Below are 24027 nucleotides of genomic sequence, written 5' to 3' on the forward strand. Positions count from 1 at the left end.
GTTTAGAATTGAATGATTGGAAAAATGAAAAGTTATTTCATGAACATTTTGGTAAAGTGCAGCCTGGATATTACCAAATTAAGGAAGTGTACATAACTCACTTCCTGGAGGGAAAATACAGCATCCAAATCCTTTAAATCTTGAAGCTTAGCAACTAAAATATTATTAGTGCCATTGAAATAGGCATTTGAAATTTTACCACCTGCCACTTCACAGTTACATTTTCAAGTGGTTTCCATATTTTGATTATGAAAGGCAGGCACAAGTAGAATTATCAATGACATTAAGAGCTTATTTTGTATAATCAACTGTGATGACAGTTTGATGATACTTTTCTCTGTCAAATATCATTTTTTCCAGTCTCAATTCTATCTCAATTCAACCGATAAGATTTCCCATTGTTGCCCACTTTACTCTTGCTCTCTAAAATTATTCCTTTAATATAAAGGTATGTCAAAAATCTTTACAGAGCAAGTTATTCTACTCATCCCATTTTAATTATACATTTCTTCTGCTTTATAACAAGTAGATTGTACTGTTTACTTTTATTGCAATAGCAGTATCTTCAAGGTAATATCTTCTTACTAGTATCATCTCTTTTTTGCAGAGTCAAAACTCTGAGTCATTCTCATTCCTCAAAAATTGCTTCCTAAATTCATTATAACTCAATTGACTTACTATTGAGGATATAATGATAACTTCAAAATGCTTTATTTATTTTAAACTATAATCAATGATAAAAATCCACAGTGCAACTCATATAGTTAACACTTATTTAGCAATTATTCTGAATTAAGCACTGTTTTAAGCACTTTATGTGTTAAATCAATACTTGGCAAAGTATATCTCACAGGCTAAATCCAGATTCACTGTTTGTTTTTATAAATAACGTTTTATTAAAATACATCCACACCCATTAATTTCTATAATGTCTATTGCTGCTTTCACACAGAAATGACAGAATTGACTAGTTACCACAGAGGCCACATGGCTGGTAAAGTCTAAAATATTTATTTTACGGTCCATTACAGAAAAAGTTTGTCAATCTCTGTATTAAAACTTTTGATCTCATCTTAATCTCTATTTTAAAGATGAAGAAATGGGACAATGAGAGATTAAGGAACTAGCCCAAGATCATATACTGCTTGTAAAGGGGAGAACAAGGATTAAATCCCGGTGATGGGTGCCACAGTTCACATTCTCAACTATGCTAATCTGCATGTCGAATGGAGAATTATGTTTGCTGCCTATGAAAAAACAATTATTTCAACATATTTCTATTAACAAAATTGGCTCAGCATTAATCATTTTTTCCCAAAGCATAAAGTACCTTGCAGTGGTGGACTAATGTGGATTTTAAGATTAAACCTCCTTCTGCTTTCTGTTGTTTATATTTACTTCAGGTAGTTAAATTCACCACATCATAAAGATTCACAACAATACCAAACTTTCATACTATTCTCTGTCAATACTACTAGAGTCATAAGAATTTGATATAAATTATATATATGAAGTTTAGTAGGCCTAAGACAAATAACAATGAACAAAGGGATTATAAAGGGATTCTGTGTCCCCAAACATTTTTTTGTATCTATAGCAGTTAGATATAAGAGGCAATTAGAAAATGACACTAATTAAGATAATAGACAATTTTGTCATCAGGATCAGAGTTTTAGATAATGACTGTAACTTTGGGGGGATGTCTTATCACTACTTAAATCACTTATCCATACTCGATCTCTTTGGAAAATTAAAATTTTGCAATAATCAGAGCTGGTTTTCTGCAGCTGCCAGCACATGACGGACTTCCTAATAACAGGCAGGATAAATGTTCTTTTTCACACTTGGTGCAGAGTTCCCATGGCAACACTCCCTGTATGCATTCAAATGAAACTTCTTTTTTTCCCTTTAAGAATCTTTCCTTTTCTTCTCATTACCTGACTTTTTTTTTTAATTAAAAAAAACAAGTACCTTCATCTTTAAGAGGCTAAAATGTACCAGTGGGCTCCAGTTCTATTCTCCCTTTTCCCTGTTTAGAAGGAAAACACACATACACACATACACACAATTTCACTGGACATTGACTTTCTTATTATATTAGATAAAGAATAGTCAGAACTAGCTTTGGATAAGAAAAATGATTCTGAGAGCTCAAACTTAATTCTGAACTAAAATCTTGAGTCAGAGCCAGGTTGGGTGATTTCTACAAATGTGCAACAATACACTACGAGTTCCTGTTCTACTGCCTAAAAATAAAGTATATATATGGTAATTGTGCGGAGAGAAGACTGTGCTGTGCATGTTGGCAGCCTTCATGATTTATCATTAGGTGATTTGTATATTGATAAAGCACAAATTCTCCTTTTAATAGCTGGTGTTTGATAAAGGCATAAACCATTTTCAATAAATAACTCCTTAAGAAAAAGCTGGGCTTGGGTGAATTTGTCAGGAGAGTTTTACTACAAAATAGCCAAGGGAGGGTCGGCGGGGGGCGGGGGGGGGAAGGATAAATAAAGACAGAGAAAGAGGAAGGAAGGGAGTTAACAAGAAAAAAAAAAATTCTGAGATGTCCTAAATTAAATTATAGCACGGCAGAGGGTGGAAGAGACAAGAGAGGTTAATCCATTAATGACTACAGGGCAAAGCAAACAAAAGACTACTTCCATTCCTGAATACAAGTTGAAACTTTGGAATTAACTCCAGGATGGCAATTCCCACAATTATCTAGAGAAAATAGCTAAATGGCCAACTACCAGGCACCACAGCATCTTGCTTATGCAGGAATTTTCCAGACGGTTGCCCACAACCAATCCCAAAGAGCAAACATTTCTTCCTTATGGATTATGCACCTATCCCAGAACTAGCTTTGCTTCACCTTCTCCTACCTTCTTTATCTAGAATCAAAATAACTTCTTTCAACACAGCTTACACTTTTCTTCCCCAAAACGTAATGGGTAAAAGAGCCTGGCAACCAAAAGTGGACGTGCTATCTTCTCTATCTAGCCCTGCTGCTCGTGGTTTGGACCACATGCTCCAGGACCTGGTCCTTTTTCTAGCTAGCATGTGGCTCCATAAACCCTTTCTTTTAGAAAAGCTTTGGGCTGTGAAAGTTTTTGTTTAACATAGCTCATGTGCAAAGAAAGTGATCATTATAGATATCCTCAACTAGAATGAAATACAAGAAGAATAAAATTTTGCCTTACAGTGCTATTCCATGTGCAGGCTATGGAGTGGTTCTTAGTTATTACTGGTCCTCATCCAGATAAGTTCAGTCTGTATTAGTTGCCAGTGAACACACTTTCCATGAATGTGGGTTTTTAAAATTGTTTTCTTCTTATTTATGTTTATTCTGATTATATTAATTGAAATGTTAATTGTATATGTATTGAATCTAATAAAAATTGGCATCTGTTTTGTATAGTTTTAATTTTTAATTTTATTTTTCTAAGAATTCAGTGTGATATATTTTATAGAAATATTGATCTAATAATACTGTTGTAATTAAAAAAAAAAAACATGATGCGAGAAGTGCTATGTAGTTGGCATTAATCACACTAGGAGATTGGAGTGCTTCATCTCTATGTGTTTGAATAAATTAGTTTCATTTTTTTTTTCCTGAAAGAAAAAATAAATAAATGGTACAAATTAAATAGTGGTATATATTTTGCATGCATTGTCTCATTTCATTTTCACAACACATCTATGAAATGAACCTTATTTTATTTGTTTCACAGATAAAGATGCTTATGTTTAAGAAGATTAAAGGAACTTGTCTGTTTTAGGATGCTGCTGGAAATAAAATCCAACTCAGATGACTTAGATATCTTAATGAACAGCTTACAGAAGTGTTAGCAGAATCAATAGAATCACAGAGGGCTATTGAAGTACCCAGAAATTGACAAGAGCAGGAAGTGATTTTAACACTTAAGTCTGAATGAGCAAGTGAATAATATTGTTACTGGAGATAAAACTATACCATTAGAAAAAGGCTGCTCTATAGTTCCTAAGCCCTTAGGTGCAGCCTGATAGGGATAGAGCCAAACTCATAAATATTCAACCTTTCTCTCCACTGAGAACCAAGTTGTGAAAGAGGGGCCACCCAACAAGCGTGATAATGAGAGAAAGACACAGCCACTGCCAGAAGTCACATCCCAGAGCAGGGAAGAAATGGGGAAGAAATATCACAAACTTTTCTTCTCCCACTCGCACACCTCTCATCTGGAGATGCACACGCCTTAAACTATTAATAAAGCCCTCTGGCATGAGTTCCTTCCAAGGCCTTGGGAAAGAACTATCGGTATATTTAGAAGTCACAGTTTCTGTAAAATTTGAAAGAGTAATGTTTTTTCAATCCCTTCTCATTAAGAATTTTTTTTTTCTCTAAGTTTTCCTTTCCTTCTGATGGCTGTATTGGAATAGCCAGTGGCAATTTTGGAACCCAGAGTTAGAGATAATTCAGGGTTTTGTTTATTAGTTTGTTTTTTTGTGGGATATGTTTTTATGGCTCACGGTCCCATTTTTGTATTGTTAAGTCATTGCTAGTAATGCAACTATAGGAATGGCTTTCAGAAATGCTCTGCTACTTCCATGTTAATTCACCTGATTTCAAAACAAAAAGATGCGGGGCCAGAGGTGATATTGTATAGGAACGTGTCTAGGATACCTGGGACAGGATGTATGTAGGGAGAGAAGCAACAAGGTCAGAATATTGAATGAAATCTATCTTTGGAAAAATATTTCAAATCTTATACTTAATATGTTAAAAAAAAATGATAAACCTGATATTTTCTTACATTTGACATTTTTTACATCATATTACCAAAAAGAATTTGAGTTTAAAAGAAACTTTTCTAAACTCTATACATGTAGTAAAAAACAAAATCAAATTTTGTTCAACCATACAATAAATATATAATTCTCTTTCTATTTTCTCTAGAAAGAATATTATTGCCATATGAAAAGTATGAAGAAAAACATTGAAGAGATAGTTAATTTATACAAAAATGTATTTTTTTTTGGATTTTGTGATATTTGTGGTATCTGTCTTGAATGTTTCTTTAAGAAATTGTCTTTTGTATACTTAAAATATATAATTTGCTGTGATTTCTTTTTTCAATGTAAATAAATATTCACTTTCCTGCCTAACTTTGTGTAAAATTCTATATATTCTTTTTCTACAAGGGGATACTCAAAGTTTCAGGCCCCAGAAAGTACCATCTGCTTCTGAAGGTGCCTACCACTAGCTGAACTCAAATAGAAACCAGAGTCCCAGTGAGGCAGCATAGTTAACCTAGGGAAGACACCCAGACTCCAAGATGGGACTCTGGAATTTTTCCTCAGTCCCTTACTCAGCCTTCTCCCTGTTTTGATTTCAAGTGTGAGATCCCAGAAGGAGAAATAAGCCAAGGCCAAGAGAAAGAATAGATAGCCTTGAGCCATGGTATGGGAAACCAGCCAAGACAGGAGGCAAGACAGATAGCCTTGAGACACCCCACCCCCAAGAAAATAAAAGCCGGTAATTCAGACGGCTTTGAGCAGACTCTCTCTCTGAGCTGCCCACACTTTTCTCTTGTTTATTTTCACTTTAGTAAAATTTACTTGCTTGCTCGCAATTGCTGTGCATCTGTCTTCAATTCATTTCCTCTCAACACCAAGAACCAAGGTCCAGAAGTCCCAGGACTCCTCAGAACCGGTCACAGCAAGTGAGTCTATCTGGAGGAATCATGGAAGAAGTGAATGTAGATCCGGGTAAGAGGAGACACAGAAGGACAAACCCATCATGCATGCTCATATAACTACGAAAGTCAGGTAAGGAGTCAAACTCTAAATATCTGATTCTAAAGCACATGTTCTTTATATCTTTCTAAGCCTCAGTCATTGCATACAAGGATGGGAGTGGAGGGTGGGGTATGAATTAGATCATCTTCTATTCACTCTGGCCAGTGTCTCAAAATGGGTAACATACTATCATTATCCTTATGATGCAGGACAGGGCAAATTTCCCCAAGTTGGGGGTGGGTGGAGATCAAACCCTGCACCGAGAGAAGAAGAGAGTCCTTTGGTGGAGAGTGTAGAAAGAATTCAACACACTCAGCAAAGTTAGTCAAAATGAAAGTTTATTAGAAAAGGGATGACACTTCACAGAGTATGGTCTCCTCTCAGGGATAGAGAGTTAGAGGGACTTGGAAAGGCAGTGAGTAGGGACGGTGAGAGAGACAGAGTAAAGGCACTGAGAGGGACCCTGAGTGTTCAGGGAATTCAAGTTTATATAACATTCTTTAGTTCTTGTGAATTATAGTTTAAAAGACTTTGTTAACCTATTTTCTTCGATATGGACACATAGTGAGGAAGGGGAATACTATGTAGCTGAAAAGGTAAGAATATGTAGAGTGAAAGCTGCTGGCAGTTCCCAGCCTTTAATCCATAGGTTCCCCCATGACTTTAGCTATAGGGAATGACTCTTGGTTCCTGTTTCTCCTTTCACAGGTGTGGGGAATGGGTTGTTAGCAATCCCAGCAAAAATCTTCCTTTGTTCTGAAGGTGTCCTCCTGGCCTGGCTGCAGGGCTGATCAGCATATTGCAGTCTCTGATTGTGGCTTGATTAACATTTTAATTCTCTTACCTCCTCCCTACATTACTTAGAGGATACAAAGGTAAGATTTGTAGAATTATGAATAAAAATATAAAGTCATCTGATTTTTTTTGTTGTTTTAGAACAATTAATTCTTATTCATTATGCAATCAATATACCTAACACCTAGCTTCTGAAATAATTGGTTAATTTTAAACACATTCCATATTTAAGATATTGCTTATTAATAAGGGCATAGTTACTTTCAAAGATATTCTTTGACAGTGCTTGGGTTAGAAAACAACTGTAAGAAACTTTAGAACAAAACCAAACAAAGTAAAAATAAATTACTAAATAATATTTATTTTTTTCTTTCTTTCTTTCAAAGCAACAGAAAATTATGACACTAATTCTGAGGCAAGCTACTTGTGCTTTAAATAGCTTAAATTCAAGTACCATGAAAACTTTCCCTCGGCCATATATTCCAAATCATGCAAAAATATTCTTCTCATATCATGACTAAAACAAACAAACAAGAACAAAAACCCATATATTCTATCGATACATTTCTGTGAATCTTTTTTTTTATTTGTGATGTTTCCTTGGAGATAGTGATCTTTAGGCATTGTGAAGGACTATCAGAATGAGGAGAATCAAGATCCCTCAATCTTTCAGCCAAAAGAAACGTCTGCTAATAGCTAATGTGCCTGAATCAGCTGGATTATGCCTATGATAAGGTTTATTACTTTCTGAGGGGTGAGAGCTCCCATTTCACCTAAATGGATTTAGCTGCATTACCACCCCAGGGTGTGTAAATTGCATTTAAAGTTAGAATAGAAACCGAGGCAAAATAATTACAATATTTAAAATAGTACAATGAGTGATTGCTATGGTTCTGAAGGTCATTTGAAATGAAATGGAAGGAATCAGGCTATTTGTGTATACCTGAATCATCTTCCAGAGGATTGCATACTTTTTCACCTTTCATGGACCTTCACTCACTCATTAATCCATTAGCAAAAGGTGGTTGTCACTGAAGATTAGCACATCCGGCAAAGACTTCTTCCACCTTCACATCCATTCTCTTCTTTTCTCAGTAATAGAAGCCTTGCATTTTAGCTGAACACAACTACCTAGAAAAAATCGTTATGTTTCAGACTACTTTGCAGCCATAGGTATGCGCATATGAATTTGTTCTCATCAATGAGATGTGAAAAAACCTAATTTATGCACCTTCCCCATCCTGCCCTATTTTTGCTCTTTACTCCTTGGAGCATCCCTGTTCTGGTTTTTGTAGCAAGCCACAGTAGACCGTGTGGACAAGGGCAATATTTTAAAAATGGCAGAAAACAGAATGCACTTAGGATCCCATCAAATCGGCCCTGGATTGCATAATCTCAGGCCCTCAGATAAAAAAGAAATAAACTTTTCTATTGTAAACATTTCAATTATTTTATTTGGTGTAGCAACAGAATCTATATTCTACCTAAAAACAAACAAACAAGCAAACAGAAAACCTCGTATGATTAAAAATTTTTCTAAAATATATATTTCCTCACCTCTTAGAAAAGGACTTCCCTTGAATTGCTCCAGCCCTGTTTAACTAGTAATATCAACCTTCTTGTAATTAACACAAGGGATCTGTACTCTGTATTTCTCCTAGATGTCTCTCTAATTATAATATTAAAATAAAACAAATTAGTTAACAGTTATAGATCACTTTCTATGTGTTTGGTACTGTATTAGGTACTTCAAATACATAAACACATTCAGTCCACATGGCAACCTTGTAATAGAAAATTCTTTGACCAAGATCACGCAGCTCTTAAATATTTGAACCAATATTTAAATCCAGTCAGTTAAAGTGTTAGATTTTTTATGTAGCTATAAGAGTATCATACTACCTCTGACTCTTTTCTTAAATTCTGCTTACTCAGACTTTTTATGAAGTATATTTTCCTTGGGATTGAAATTAATTGGTAAAATAACAGAGCTCAACATATGCAGCTTAGATACTTATTGGATAAATCATATGTGCAAAACATGATGCTTAACACATACTAAGCACTCATGTATTATGGTGGAAATGCTTATATTTCAGAAATTGGCAAACACCACAAATCAGTTTGTTTCCTTTGGAGAGACTAATGCTAGCAAACTACTTATTAGGAAAGTCAAGACAAATTCCATAAAGATTTTACACTCAAAAAAATTCACGTCAGGGATACAAACACATAATTATAACATAAGATAATATAAGACTATTATTAAAATTTATAGGTACAAAGTTGAAGAAACTATTTAGTTTAAGCACGGCAGAAGTAAAAAAAAAAACTGACACATGGCATCTGAGCTAGATTCTAAGTTAAATTGAGATTAAGAGTTGATATTAAATTTTCTGTGTGTTTGTGATAAAATGACTGCGTATAAGCAAAAGCTTCGATTAGTTTTTCTTATTTATATATTAAGATATGTGACATACTTAACTTTACACTTAGAATAATAAGATAGTATCTATGTTACCTACATATTGGGTTTCTTGATAAGATTTCCTGCCCATAAATATCTTTATCACTATTCGATAGTTCTAACTTTAAAAATTAATTTTCTAGAGTACTAAAGATTCTCTTATTAAAATGCAAATATATCTGAAAGTAATTTTCTTGTAACATCTTAACAGTTATTGGTTTTGAAGCTCTGACTTATTAATAGTCCATGTAACTGGCCAGAACTGTAAATTCAAGATAATCAGCCTTTTGGAAATAATTGTGCCTTTGGTTTAGTATGGAAAGAAAAACTTCAGTCAATACTTCAAGTGTCACACCGTATAGTTAACTTTCTACATTATTCCTCCTTTCATCACATTTCTAATCACTAAACCCAAGTACTTAATCAGATCTAGTGGCATTTGCCCCTGTCAAACTTTATACATCAGAGTTTATGCATTTAATGATGAAGTAAATTCCATACCAAGAATAGGTATTGTAGACTTCATATATTTATGTTTACCTGATTAAAAAGTTGGTTTTCGGTGATGACAATTATTCCTGAAATTTTTAAATATTTTCTTGAAATATATGCTCAGTAGATTGTCGTCTGTCTTGCTTTGACCAGTCCTACTCTATAATTGCCATGTTTCCCTAGTGTCTCAACTCCTCTGGGCTAGAATTCTCCACTGATCTCTATCCCTATGGTTTGGACCCTGTTTTTCAGATCTTTTAAAAGTTGACGGCTAGTTTGTTGACCTGGGCCTCTGTACATTGCCTACTCTTGAATTTGCCATCACCATGGTCCATTAATTCAAGGAACATACTCATTCTTATTTTGGCTCTCCAGAGGGTAATTATTCACTCAGTGACCACCTGTCAGCAGTCATCGAACTAGTTAGATCCATCCAACATCATGTCTTGAATTTCTCTCATGTATTGACTACATCTAGTTTTGTGCCTAAGTTGAATATTAATTGCAAGCCCTCCTACTCTAGCTTTCTTCATGGCCTACTTAGACCTAAAGTTTAAGGAAAAAGATGAGAACATCAAAAACATAAATAAAGAGAATAAATGGGCAAGTGATTGGGATTGTGCGATCTTCATTAGAATGTGGGAAGCAAAAACAAATTTTGAAAAAGGAGACCATTTCTTACTTCATAATTTTGCCTGGTTTTATACCATACCAGAGCCACTCGGAATAAGCAATGGCATACTTGCTTTCTATATACTGACTAGCTTCCTCTTACTAGCATAACAGAGAGATGAACTATTGAACAAATGTGGACAAATCTTTCTTTAAAATGGAACTGTGCAAGTGTGAAATTGGCCACCTGGGATACATAAATTTCACAGCTATATACAGACTTGATCACTGAGCCTATACAGTCCAAGGGATGCTTGACTTGGGGCTTTTGGTTCAGTGAGTAACATAAATGCATTTGAGAAAAGCTGCTTAAATATTTTGTATTTCAGGTAATTATTACAATATCTAAATTCATCTTTTTAAAAATATGACTGAAATAAATGAATATGTGCTGTTTTTAAATTTATCTTTTGGTACAGCAGATTAGTCATCAAAATGGGTTGATTTCCTATGAAATAATTTTTAGATTCAATCTAAAGTAAATTTCATAGCAATGGCATGTGCTACACATTTGTAAATTTTTATTTTGGTGAATCTAAAGGTTGGATTTCAAAATGTTGATGGACATTTGCCCTATTAAAAGGGAGTAAAAGGTTTATTTGAATTCTTTATTTCAATATACTTCTCCTTAATAACATTAAACAACATTTGAAATGTCAAGCAGTATTTTCAAGTTCAACTTTTTGGAAAACAAAAATAAAGAGAAATTATTTAATCAATATTTTTTCATATTTGACTGTTTTGTATAATTTTCCCTCTATCTACTCAATGTTATGCATTTACTAAATTTTATTTATCCACTTGTTTATCAATAGATATCTAGATAGTTTTAAATCTCAACTACTGAAGTGTTATGATGGTGGATAGCATGAGCTCCCTTGTAAATCTGGGCAAAATTCCCTCCGGTACCCATACGTAGAAGTAGGCTAAGTGAATAATAAAATTTACATATATTTTGTTCCATAAATACTGCTGGGTTTCACTCTATTATACTCTTTCCAGCATTGAATAAGCATTCTCACTAACAATTTTTATTTTCAAACTTTTTATAAATTTTTATGTATTTGCCAGTCCAATTGGCAAGTAGTCCTATCTAGTTCTTTCAGTTTTACTTTCTCTAATTAGTAAGCTTAGTCATATGTAGTTTTTCTTCTAAGAATTTTGTTTTTTATATTTTATTCCTCCTTTTATACTAGCTTTTCTGCCATTATTATTATTTTTGTTTGTTTGTTTTTTGGTCATTTCTGTTCTGGTTTTTAACTTCTGTTTTAAAATGTCAACAGAGGTAACCAACTCTGTCTCTCTTTTTTATAATTTGAAAAAAGAAAAGTACTAGCTCTACATTTTCAGAGTGTACCTACCATCACACATTATGTTTTATATAACATGATGCACTAACATGATGCACTAATTTGTAATTAATGGAACTTTCAGAAGAATTCAGGACCAAAAGAAATGGACTTTGATTGGCTTAAGAAAATGAATTTTTACTTGAAATACATGCCCAGATGACTAGCCAATAAGACTACATTGGTATTAGACCCATTTAAGACAATAGGTTTTTTTCCTTCTTCTTTAGAAATTTTCATAGAGTTTCTGGCAACTAACACTAAGGTTCTATTCTTACATTCAAGTATATATAATAATAGAAAATATAAAATTGCAGCTCTTGGCGGAGTCTATCATGTGTCATGGCCTCTCTTAGAACAATTATTTATTAAAACATTTGACAGATAAGAAGCAATGCACTGACATTGCAGTGTGATTTTTTAAATCCAAAATCTTCCGCTTGTGTTCACACCAAATGAACTCTTTAGAAAGAATTGTTTTGCATCACTAGAAATCACTTTATAAGAAGAGCCTCATTAGAGTAGACTATAGAAAGTTGTTTCAGACTTCCCAAGGCATCGTCAGAGATATCAGCAGTCACAGATTCAATTTAGATAGAATTTGGTTAATGAACCAAAACAATTACAGTCCGGAAATAAACCCTGTGTTTTAGGTCACATTTGAAGAAGAATTTATAAATTAAAGTAAACATTTTTTTTTAAATTTAATCTTGAAAAGTCAATTGGCTATTTCCATGCTTTTTGGCACAAAAATCTAACATTTATGAAAACTACTAGAAAAATATGCATATGAAGTAGCATCAAGATTTAAGGCATGCAGTTACATATTTTCTTAATGTACTGATGAAAACGAAGGCCTTGTAAAGTGTCTTAGGCAGTTGGAGTTGCTCTAATATAATACCATAGACTGTGTGGCTTAACAACAGAAGTGCATTTCTCACAATTCTGGACCCTGGTAAGTCCAAGATCAAGATGCCAACAGATCCAGTGTCTGGCGAAAACACTCTTTCTAAGTTTCAGAAAGCTGTCTTCTCATTGTATTCTCATATGGTGTGGAGAGAGATGTCCCTATGCTATCTACTTAATAGATAGTAATCATCATAGTCTCTCAGTCTGGTTAAAATACTACTTTAGGAAGTGGTGATTCCAGGAAACCCAGACAAGCTTATTTCTTTTCAGAAAAAAAAGTTTGTTTTTGTCTCTCTCCTCCTCTTTTGTTTCCAATTACAAAATGACAAGAGAATTAAAGTTGGTCAGCAATTTTTATCAATAAGAAATTACTGTACTGAAAGATTTATATTCTGCCTACTTACTAGTGCCGCAAGGACCACAACATATTTATAATCAGATAAAGTTGGAGTGTGTGTTGTTCAGTGTACTATATTTATTGAATATTTACATAGATGGTGAAAGGAATAACATGAGACCAAAAACCTACTCTATTTTTTGTCTTTGTATAATTTAACATATAGTGAAAGAGTATGCTGGGCTGAATATTGCTTCCTCAAAATTTATGTCTACTCAAGTGACTTTATTTGGAAAAAGGATATTTGCAAATGCAATTAGTTAAAATGAGGTCATACTAGGTTAGGTTAGGCACTAAATCCAATGACAAGTGTTCTTATAAGAAGGCCAGCCATGTGAAGCCAGGGAAGAAGTCATGTGACAATGGAGACAATGATTGGAGTTTCCATAGTTGGAAAAGTTTATGCTGTTAATAAGGGAAGGAAAACTACCACAGTATAATAAAAATAAAATTATCCTCTTAATTTTTTAAAATGCAGACTGAAAATTAAAGCGATTTATGGTAAAAACATAAAACTGAAACTACCTTGGGGAATTTCTGTCTTATCATCTGAAATGTAATGCATATCTGCAATAAAATAATTTTTTCTAAATGCTTTTTAAATTTATTTTATGCAATTCGGTTTTAATCTACTGATTTTAATTTGTGTTCAGTACATTTCCAATATTTAAAGCGATGTTTAACATTTATGAGAGGACCGTCAAAAAATCCTTTATTGATGAGCTGTTATGGGTAAAAAGTCCTTTAGTGCTTGCTCACTGGAAATCTGTGTTCCCAGCCCTTTTCTTCCCCTAATACCTAGAATTCTCAAAATATAGTGTATTGGCCTCCAGTCAGAGTAAAGCAGTCTACTGATGAAATACTGTGTCATTCACCATCTGGATATTCTTTCTTGGCCTACAAAGGGTGCATTTTCCTTTTTGTAATTAAAGATATTTTTTTTCAGTGTCAAAAGAGGATCATCTAGTAATGTGGAAAAAAAAAACATTGCCATTTATACGGAATATAAAGTGTCAAACATTCCAAGTTATTTTTAAAAAATAGATAGTGTTAAGATTCTGGAAAGCTATCTCTTTGTGTACAGGTGGCTAACACGAGGGTGGTGCAGCTGGAAATAGAACAGAAACAGAAAGAGAAACGCTTCAGTACTTTTCTCCAAGCTTGGAGTTAGTAGAATCTAATAAATCACCTGTAAGTTTATAAAAGTCTTAATTAGGTAAAACTCTTCCCCTTTTTAAAGTTATTTAAAAAACAGAGTATTTTAAAAGAACTAATTTTAATGCAGTAAAGCTTCATAATAATTTTGATGTATTTTTAAGTTGAAAATAAGGAGCACACTGAAATTTAGAAATTCAAATGTGAATGTGCTATCAACAAACATGGGAAACCATGTTGCAGAAAGGCAGAAGAATGTCAGGTTTGAGAAAAAACATCTTTGCATGAAATCTTAAAAGAATGATTCAATAAACATAGAGAAAGTGAGGCAAAGAGAAGCATAGAAATCTTGAAAAAATATCTGTTTGAAAAGGAAAGCACTCAGAATTTCAGTTGAAGGGACGAGGAAGAATTAAATCGAAAGTCACTTGTATAATAGCATAAATAATATTTGACACATCTGCTACTCTAACAAAACAGTTGCTCTAAGTTATGGATGAATGAAAATGCAACCATTTAGTTTCATTCAGGTGGCCATGGTTAAACAGCACTTCTCTTTTTAAGCCTCTCCTCTCTTACAACACATGTGTCTTCTAAAGAGGCCTCGGTGGTAACATGTTAGTTGCACAAAGTTTCTTTATCTGGAGATTTTTGGCTTTTGTGGAGTTTTGTATTATTGCTGTTGTTTGTGTTTGTTTTGTTGTTTTCATGAGCTGACTCATTCTTGTCTGCCAGGACCTAATCATCTGAAGTATTAAAATTACTCCCTTGCATTATTCACTTTGAGGTGGACAAGACATTCTCATTTGTAAAGAATGCTCTTCCTATGCAAGACTTGCAACAACTATTACGAAGTCTTAGAATAATATGCAAGACACCAAACTTTAATGTTACCCATTAACATTAATTATCAGGAGCAGTAATATTTAAAATAATATCAAAACTAATATAATTTTTGTCTCTCTTCAATTGCTTCCATTGAATAGTAGATGATCAGTTCTGCAGAGCAATCAGCAATCTTGAGCAGCCCAGAGGGCTTGACTGGGCTCCAAATTTAGCTTCTGAAGAAGCAACTTTCTTCCTGAGGCATCTTTTGTACCCTCCTCCTGAGTTATGTAACATCACTCTTTCTCCAGATTATCACCTGTGGCCAGTGCCCTTCTTTCTTTATAATAGAAGAGTTGCAATTCATCAGTAAGACCAGCTCATATCATGTGGAACGTTATTATAAGCATAGAGGATATAATATAGACCTGTTAATTAATTGGTTAATTAGCTTCACAATAGAAAAAGTATTCAATGACTTAAAGATTTTCATACCTTCATATACAATGTTTGATTAGATCCACAATTTTGTAAATTATAAAGTAGTTATATTTTTAAGAAATCTGCCATGTGGATATTCTTATTAGAACTTATAATTAAATATCTCTTCAGCTTTGCAACTAAAGGAGCTTGAAGCAATATAGCAACGCATCCAATTTCCATTAAGTTGACTTGCTCACAGCTTTTAACAAAAACAAAGTAACAAATTTTCCTTGAGCATTTCAAATTAGTTTTCTTCAATTTACAACTTCAAAAAACTGCATATGAAATTCATATATGACCTGCTGGCTAGTCAGCTGTAAATTCAGAGTTTTCTAAGCAATTTAGATTTTATTTTATTTTTTGTTCGACAATTAAATTTTATTTTAATCTTAAAGAGTGATAATAAGACAGACTATTCAAAATATTTTATGCATGCAAAGATGTTATCATTATCCACATTAAAGAAATAAGTTCAACAAAATGCTATAGTCTTCATATCCAATTAAATTTAAAAAAGACATTTCATACTGTCATTTCTTTCTTTTTTCCCCCCCCTCTTTAAATCCACACCTTTAATTGCACTCAGGGGCCTGGTGCCCTTCTGCATGTATAGCAGACGTGCTAACCACTACGCTATGGAGCCACCCCTGTCATTTCTTTCTTTCTTAAAAGAGAGTTCTAAGGAAATAAAATTTGATGACATATGAAGGACAAAAAATATACCCATAAATTATGTTAAAGTTGTATGTATAGATGTGAAGATTTTATTAAATTCTATGTAAAACTTGAATATTTGCTTAACTACTACTTTTTAAAAATAACTTATGTATGTTTATTGAATGACTACTATATAAAACATAAAACTCTTAATTCTTACAAGTGTAAGTTTTTCTGATAACTAGTAAAAAATATTGGATAATTTTATTTTTTTTAAATTTTAAAATACAATGTCCTAAAATATGAAACAATAAAATTTATTTTGTAATACATTACTTAAATGAGCAATTTATTAGACACTCAATCTTTAATATTTAATTAATATTTAGAACAAGGTTCATATTTATAAATACATAAGTAAATATTTCTTGGAAAAAATATTTATGTAATATGAAAATAAATGTTATTTGGACAAATTTCTAGTAAATCCTTCAATAGACAAAGTAGTTAAATAATTCGCTCATGTATATTTTTATACTTTCACTTCTTTACCTCAGTAAGTCAGCTGTGAGTTCTAGTTTAAGGTTGAGAAAAGCTATCTCCTAGGAGTACTGATTTTTTTTTTTTTTTTTGGTTCTGAATGTTGAGGTGTGTTAATCTTATTTATACAGATATCTGAAGACTAAGGCAAACTTTCTCCCTTCCCCACTTACTGGACTGTAAGGCTAGATAACTTTGAAATGCTTGCCAAAGTTACTTTACTTTCCAGACAGTTAAGTACAACACCTCTGTTAAAATAACACACTTCCAAGACCTTGGTCTATTTGGTAAATCTATGAAAATTATACATATTTAGAGAATTTGTCAAGGGCTGGCATAGAGTATCAAGATTTTAATAAAGTGAAATATCTTCCTTTTTATGGTTGGATCCTTAAAAGTATAAAATGCCAAAATAGAATTTGAGGTAAGTCTGGACAAAGGACAGAGATAGGTAAAACAATCTGATCAGCTAGGGTAAAGTTTCCTCTGCTTGTGACTCAAGTGTTTTTGTGGCTTGTTGGGTTGCTTGTTTGTTTGTTTTGTTGTTTGTTTAATTATAAAGTTGTATAGGGATGTAAAATGGATTGATGAAATATGAAAGTGTCTGGGTCCAAGGCAGGCTGCCTAAAGATATCCCACAATGGCATGTTATTTTGAATTAAAGTTACTTAGGAAACACCCCATGCAAGAAGAAAACCCTGACTTCTCTGTCCTCCTTAAAGCAGTAGATAAGTCTCCCATGTGGTGCATGCCTCCTCTGCTCCAGAGGGCTGAGAGACAAACTTATCACAAGAGTTAAAAGAATCCAGAGTCTAAAAGGTTTTATAAACAAACTTGTGCTGCCTTTTCTAAGTTACTACCCAACTCCAGACTTTGCTTAGATTTCTTTTTGATGAGCACTAACTTTCTTTGTCCTGTCAATTTCTCACAAATTATTGTTTCTTTGTCTAAAAAGTGTAAAAGACACTTTGTCTAAAAAGTATAAAAGACACTTAGAGGATCATTTTTGACCTGAAGATCATATTGTGATTCTCCTGTACACAAATATTAAACTAGTTTTCTCCTGGTAATCTTGTTTTGTGTCAATTTTATTATTTTATTACCAGTCCAACTGTAATATCTAAAGAAAAGTAGAGACGGGGAATTCGCCCCCTCTCTAACAAAAGTCAGTATATGTGATATTCATTATAACATTTTCTAAGTTTCTCTGAGTAGAGTTTGACCTGTGTGAAGCCTGTCTTTAGTGGCATGAAAATTTCATGCAGATAATTAGGCTTCCATAAATTTTGAGGATTAATCATATCCATCAATGCTAATGCTGAGCCCTAATACAATATTTTTATTCAAAAGTGAGATAGCAAAGTGTGGGCCCCAGGCCTGTCTGGTCCCAGGCATGGCTACAACCCAGGCTTGCAGCGAAGGACATGACCCCAGATCTAGCATGGTACATTAAACGCAGTAGTGCGCCTGAGCCTAGCTTAAGGAAGAATGACTCAGCTTGCTGTACCATGCATGTGTGGCGGAATGCCACTATTGTTCTCTCATACATAAGCCCATGCTGTCCCTGCAATAAGGACTTAGCTTGCAGTTTCGTCCTCATGTCAGCTCCTAGTGCAATTTTCCAATTGCATGTCTCACCACCTAAACTTTTCCTTCTCAATCAGCATGGCACTGACACAAAGATTTAGATCATACTATGAAGTTCACAGTTTACAGTGGTATCACAATTAACTTCATCTCTCAAAGGGCTGTAATAAATTTTGGAAGTTTACTAGGCTGGATAGAGTAGTAAGGTTGTTGGAAGAAGAGTAATTATAACTCTACAAGGGAGTATGAGAATACAAGAAAATAAAGTACAGAGACTGCTACTTCTCATCATCTTTCCCAATACTGAATGGCATCATGGGAAGTTGGACTCATAACCCAAAGACAAAAATAAAAGTGAGAGAGACCCTCAGAGATTGGAGGGGTAACAGGCAGAGTCAAGGAGGTATATGTATAATGGTCAGCAGAGCCAATGGCTACTCAAGTGTCCAGCAAGTCAGTTGAAATGGGTAATTAGATTTTAGAGGAGTTAGAATGACAGCTTCCTTAATAAAATCAAACTGGAAACTCCATAGGTTAACTTGGGCAGGAGAAGCACAAAAACACAAAACAAAACAAAACAAAACAAAACAAAACAGAAAGAGTGTACAAGAAAATATTCCTCTCTTATATAAATATAAGAATTGTTCTCAAATGTTTTTCTGTCACTCTGAGCTTTTCAATTTTAAACTGAGGCTAGTTTCCACAAAAAATATTTATTTAATATTTGCTTAAAAATTTAAATTTGACTCAAAGCTTTTAGCGGTTACAGATGTGAGGAAGGAAATGTAAAAACCGAAAGAGCCAAAGAATTTAATAAATATATTTTATTAAATATGCAGTTTACTTATTACCATCTCATCCAACCCAGCTCTCTTGAGTTCGTAAAAGATATCATGCATGTTTTTATCACTGGAAAAACAGGATATAACTGGGGATTAAATAAATATTTGTCAGTCAGATTTTTTTTTTATCTTTGGCACTGGGATTTTATCAAAACATATCATAGTATATGTATAAATTCCTCTTTTGCAATGGAGTTGAGAATACTAACGGGGAAGAAAAAGTTGGAAGAGGAACTTAGAATATGAGATATTGCAGGGAAAATCATTCAATTATCTCTTCTAAGGACAAAGAAGAAATAAAATAAAATTAGAAATTTAAGTCTGAGTATGGGTCCCAGGCCTGGAGGGTCCCAGGTCTGGCTGTGATCCAGGCTCATGGCTAGGAATAGGACCCCGGATTTAGAATCCTACATTAGTGCAGTAGGGCACCTGAGCCTAAAGTATGTAAACATAATTCAAGTTATTGTATCACGCATGTGTGGCTGAATGCCACTATTGTACTCTGATATATGTGGAGCCCATGTGGTCCCCTGAGGACCAGAAGAGGAGCAGAAGAAGAGAAGGAGCAGAAGTGTGTTCTCCGCAACAGAACTGCACTCTCCTCAAGAGAAGTACGCTCCCCGCAATAAAGTTGGTGCCTGTCATTTCATTATCATGTCAGCTCCTCGTGTGTTCTTCCAACTGAGGATCTCACCACCAAAATCTCTACTCGATTAACTCGATACTGACACTGAGATTAAGACAATCTTAAGTGTTTTTTATAAACTAGAATAGAAAGCCAAAATAGAGTTTAAAATCCCTTTCTGGAGATTGCTTAGGAGTTAAAAAATTGTCAAGTATTTACTTTAGAAAATTTTGTCTAAGATGTAAGAAGTAGAAAAATTCTCAAGTTCCCATTGTTCCAATTTTTAAATAATTATTTAAATTAAATCAAGAATTAAATGCCTGCTTTGACTTAAAATATGTAAGTGTACTGACCTGGGATTTATAACTTAATATCTTATGAGTACTAATCTATTTTAATTAGATGGATACAGAAAAAATAAAATGCAAAACATGTTAATTAGATCAAAGATCTCAGTGTACCTTGCATGGTTCCAGGATCCAGAGGTCAAAATCCAGAAGGATGTGAAACGAAATGGAGAGAATAAAAAAGGAGAGCCTCATTTAGAGTTGAGCTTTTAAATGCAGATGCTGTGGGTGAGGGACTAAACTTAATTATGTTTTACTGTGTATGTGATGAGAATATATTTTTGTTTAAAACCTTTCTATAGGTCCTTATAACTGAACAAAGTTGAATTTTATCTGAATAAAAATTTTATTTTCTCATTATGACCCAACAATAGCTATTTCCAATTATAAAATCTATCTTCTGAATACCCTTGATAATTAATCGAAACTGTGGTCCTTACAAATGAATAGGTAGCACTGACTGATTGATTCATAACTTTCTTACACATTAATTATCAAGTGCATTTTTTAAAAAGTACAATATTTTGAGATTCTTCTTTAGCCATTCTCTGTACCTGATGCTGAAAAAAAAGAAAACTTCAATTTTTGGAGGTAAATTTGCAATAGACACAATTAATTTAGAATTCCACACTTAAAAAATAATTTGGTAAAACTTTATAATTCTAATCTTAGATTAGTTTTCTTTAAATTAACCTGATTTTATTTTCTCTGTTTCTAAAGGTCCCAGTATCCATGTGTCACCTTATTCATTCATTTCTACTGTTATCTACAGCCTGCACTGTCCACATCTGTATCTCTTTCCTTGATTTTCTTTTGCACAAACAAATCTCTACTTCCTTAAAACCCAAATATGCTAGCTGCCTCACTGAAGTCTGGTATTTCTTTTCCACAAAGTCAACTACTACTATCATTAATTGTTCTGTGCCAGATATTGTTTTAACCTTACATGTATTATCTTAATAGTCACAGAAATTGTATTACTAGGTACTATTATTATTTTTAATCTATAGTTGAAAAAACTGAGAGGCAATATTATTTAAGCAACTGGATCAAGGTTACTCAGCTATTAAGTATAAGAACCAGGATTGAAAGAAACCCAAGCATAGTTTAATCTCTTCCTCCTGCCGTTTCCACTGCACACTGTGCTCACATGGCCTCCTTTGAGAACACTGAAAACACACTTTCAATAGATGGATCAAAAGATCAAACTTGGCCAATGACTGGCCATGAGTTGGAGCTGTGAACCTGGACAAGAGTGAAGTAAATTTCCTACATATGAATCAAAATTATTGACATGGCAAATGTAGCATAATACTTTCAGAAGTTGCACTCAACTCTCTTCTAGAGATCACCTCATTATTATTGTTTTTACCGTTTTCTGATCATTTTTACTGTTTCCAATAGTTCTCTTGTTGCCCATCTGCTATTGCTTCATTTTATTTCCCAGACTGTTTAACCCAACAAATTCTCTTACCTAAACTCCTGAGAAGGTAAGGTGATTTTATATTATTTTTAAAAATTGTTTTCATTATTTTTTTGAGAAGTCAACAAGGTCGGGAGTTTAGGACACTGAATTCAAAATGAAAATCTATGGATTTTAAAGTTTAGTCTGCCATCAAATGATAGGTGACATTAGATAGATGGCTTCTCTGAGATTTAACTGCTCATCTATATAATACAGACAATATCTAGCCTACCTCACAGAATTATTATAAGTTTCAAATTCAGTAGAGCACACAAAAAGCCACTAAAATCCTCATAAAATTTTAGTTATTCATGTGATTCTATTGATATTAAACTGCTTTAATCTTTTTTAAAAATCCACTATTTGAAGATGAGTTTTTATATATATGCTGTGTTAGAGTATCTAAACAATGAAAGGAAATATATAAGCATAATAATCCCTTATTGCTATTTTTTATAAAGAAGGCAATGATAAGATGGTCCTGCTAATTGGCATCTATCTTTTAAAATATTTATTTATTTGTTTTTATTAATATTTTCATTTTTAAATTACAATTTTTTATTACTATTAATTTATTTATTTCAATTCTATAATGTCACCACATATTTGACCCCTTTTACCCCATTTACCTCCCTCTTCCCCCCATCACTTTCTGGTACCATTATCTATTGTCCATGTCCATGAGCTTCTGTTTGTCCTGTTCATCTGTTGCTCTTAGGTTTATATCCCACATGTAAGTGATATCGTGTGATTTTCAACTTTTTCTGTCTGACTTATTTCGCTTAGCATGATTATCTCGAGGTCCATCCATGTTGCTGTAAATGGCAGTATTTCCTCTCTTCTTATGGCTGAGTAATATTCCATTGTATATATGTACCACAGCTTCTTTAGCCAATCATCTATTGTAGGACACTTCAGTTGCTTCCATGTCTTGGTCACTGTGAATAATGCTTCTATGAACATCGGTGTGCAAATATCTTTTTGGATATGTGTTTTCAAGTCTTTGGGGTATTTACCCAGTAGAGGAATTGCTGGATCATATAATAGATTGATTCTTAGTTTTCTAAGGAAACTCCATACTGTACCAATTTGCAGTCCCTCCAGCAGTGTATGAGGATTCCTTTTTCTCCACATCCTCTCCAACATTTGTTATTACTTGTCCTGTTGATTATAGCCATTCTAACAGGTGTGAGATGGAATCTCATTGTGGTTTTGATTTTCATTTCCCTAACAGCTAGCGATATTGAGCATCTTTTCATATATTTGTTGGTCATTTGTATGTCTTCTAGGGAGAAGTGTCTGTTCAGGGCCTCTGCCTATTTTTTGATTGGATCGTTTGTTTTTTTATTGTTATTGAGTCATATGAGTTCATTGTATATTTTGGATATTAGGCCTTTATTGGAGGTGTTGCTTGCAAATATATTTTCCCATTCAGATGGTTGCCTTTTTACCTTGTTGATGGTTTCTTTTACTGAGCAGAAGCTTTTTAGTTTGATGTAGTCCCATTCATTTATTTTAGCTTTTACTGTCTTTGCCTCTGACATCAAATTCATAAAATCCTCTTTAAGTCCAAGGTCCTTGAGATTAGATGCTATATTTTCTTCTATGCATTTTATTGTTTCAGTCTTATATTCAGATCCTTAATCCATTCTGAGTTAATTTTCATGTGTGGTGATATACAACAGTCTAGTTTCATTCTTTTGCAGGTGACTTTCCAGTTTTTCCAGCACCATTTACTGAAGAAGCTTTCCTTTCTCCACTGTATGTTTTCGGCTTTTTGTGTCAAAATTTATTTTCCCATCTAAATATGGATTTACTTCTGGACTCTTGATTCTCTTCCACTGGTCCATGTGTCTGTTTTTCTGCAAATACCATGCCGTTTCTATTACTGTCGCTTTGTAGTATAATTTGAAGTCAGGCAGAGTGATGTCTCCAGACTCTTTCTTTTTTCTCAGGGTGACTATGGCAATTTGAGGTCTTTTGCATTTCAATACAAATCTGTTGATTTTTTTGTTCCATTTCTTTTAAAAAATGCTGATGGGATTTTGATGGAGGTTGCGTTAAATCTGTATAATGCTTTAGCTAATAAGGTCATTTTAATTAGGTAGATTCTTCCAATCCAAAAACTCAGAATATCTTTTCATTTCTTTGTATCTTCTGCGATTTCTTTTAATACGGTCTTATAGTTTTCATTATATACGTCCTATACATGCTTCATTAGATTTATTTCTAGGTATTTTATTCTTTTTGTTGCAATTGCAAAAGCAATTATTTTTTCCATTTCTCTTTCAGGCTCTTCGTTATTAGAGTATAGGAACTCTGTGGATTTTTGAACATTGATTTTGTATCCAGAAACTTTACTGAATTTGCTTATTGTTTCTAGTAGTGTTCTCGTGGAGTCTTTAGGATTTTCTAAATAGGGAATCATGTCATCTGCAAATAGTGACAGTTTGACTTTTTCATTTCTTATTTGGATGCCTTTTATATCTTTCTCTGGTGTGATTACACTTGCTAGGACTTCCAATGTTATATTGAATAACAATGGCGCTAATGGACAGCCTTGCCTTGCTCCTGATCTTGGAAGGTTTTTAGTTTTTCAACATTAAGTATAATGTTGGCTGAGGGTTTGTCATAGATAGCCT

This window comes from Pteropus vampyrus, unplaced genomic scaffold (genome assembly GCF_000151845.1).
Source record: "Pteropus vampyrus isolate Shadow unplaced genomic scaffold, Pvam_2.0 Scaffold79, whole genome shotgun sequence".
Taxonomy (NCBI): domain Eukaryota; kingdom Metazoa; phylum Chordata; class Mammalia; order Chiroptera; family Pteropodidae; genus Pteropus; species Pteropus vampyrus.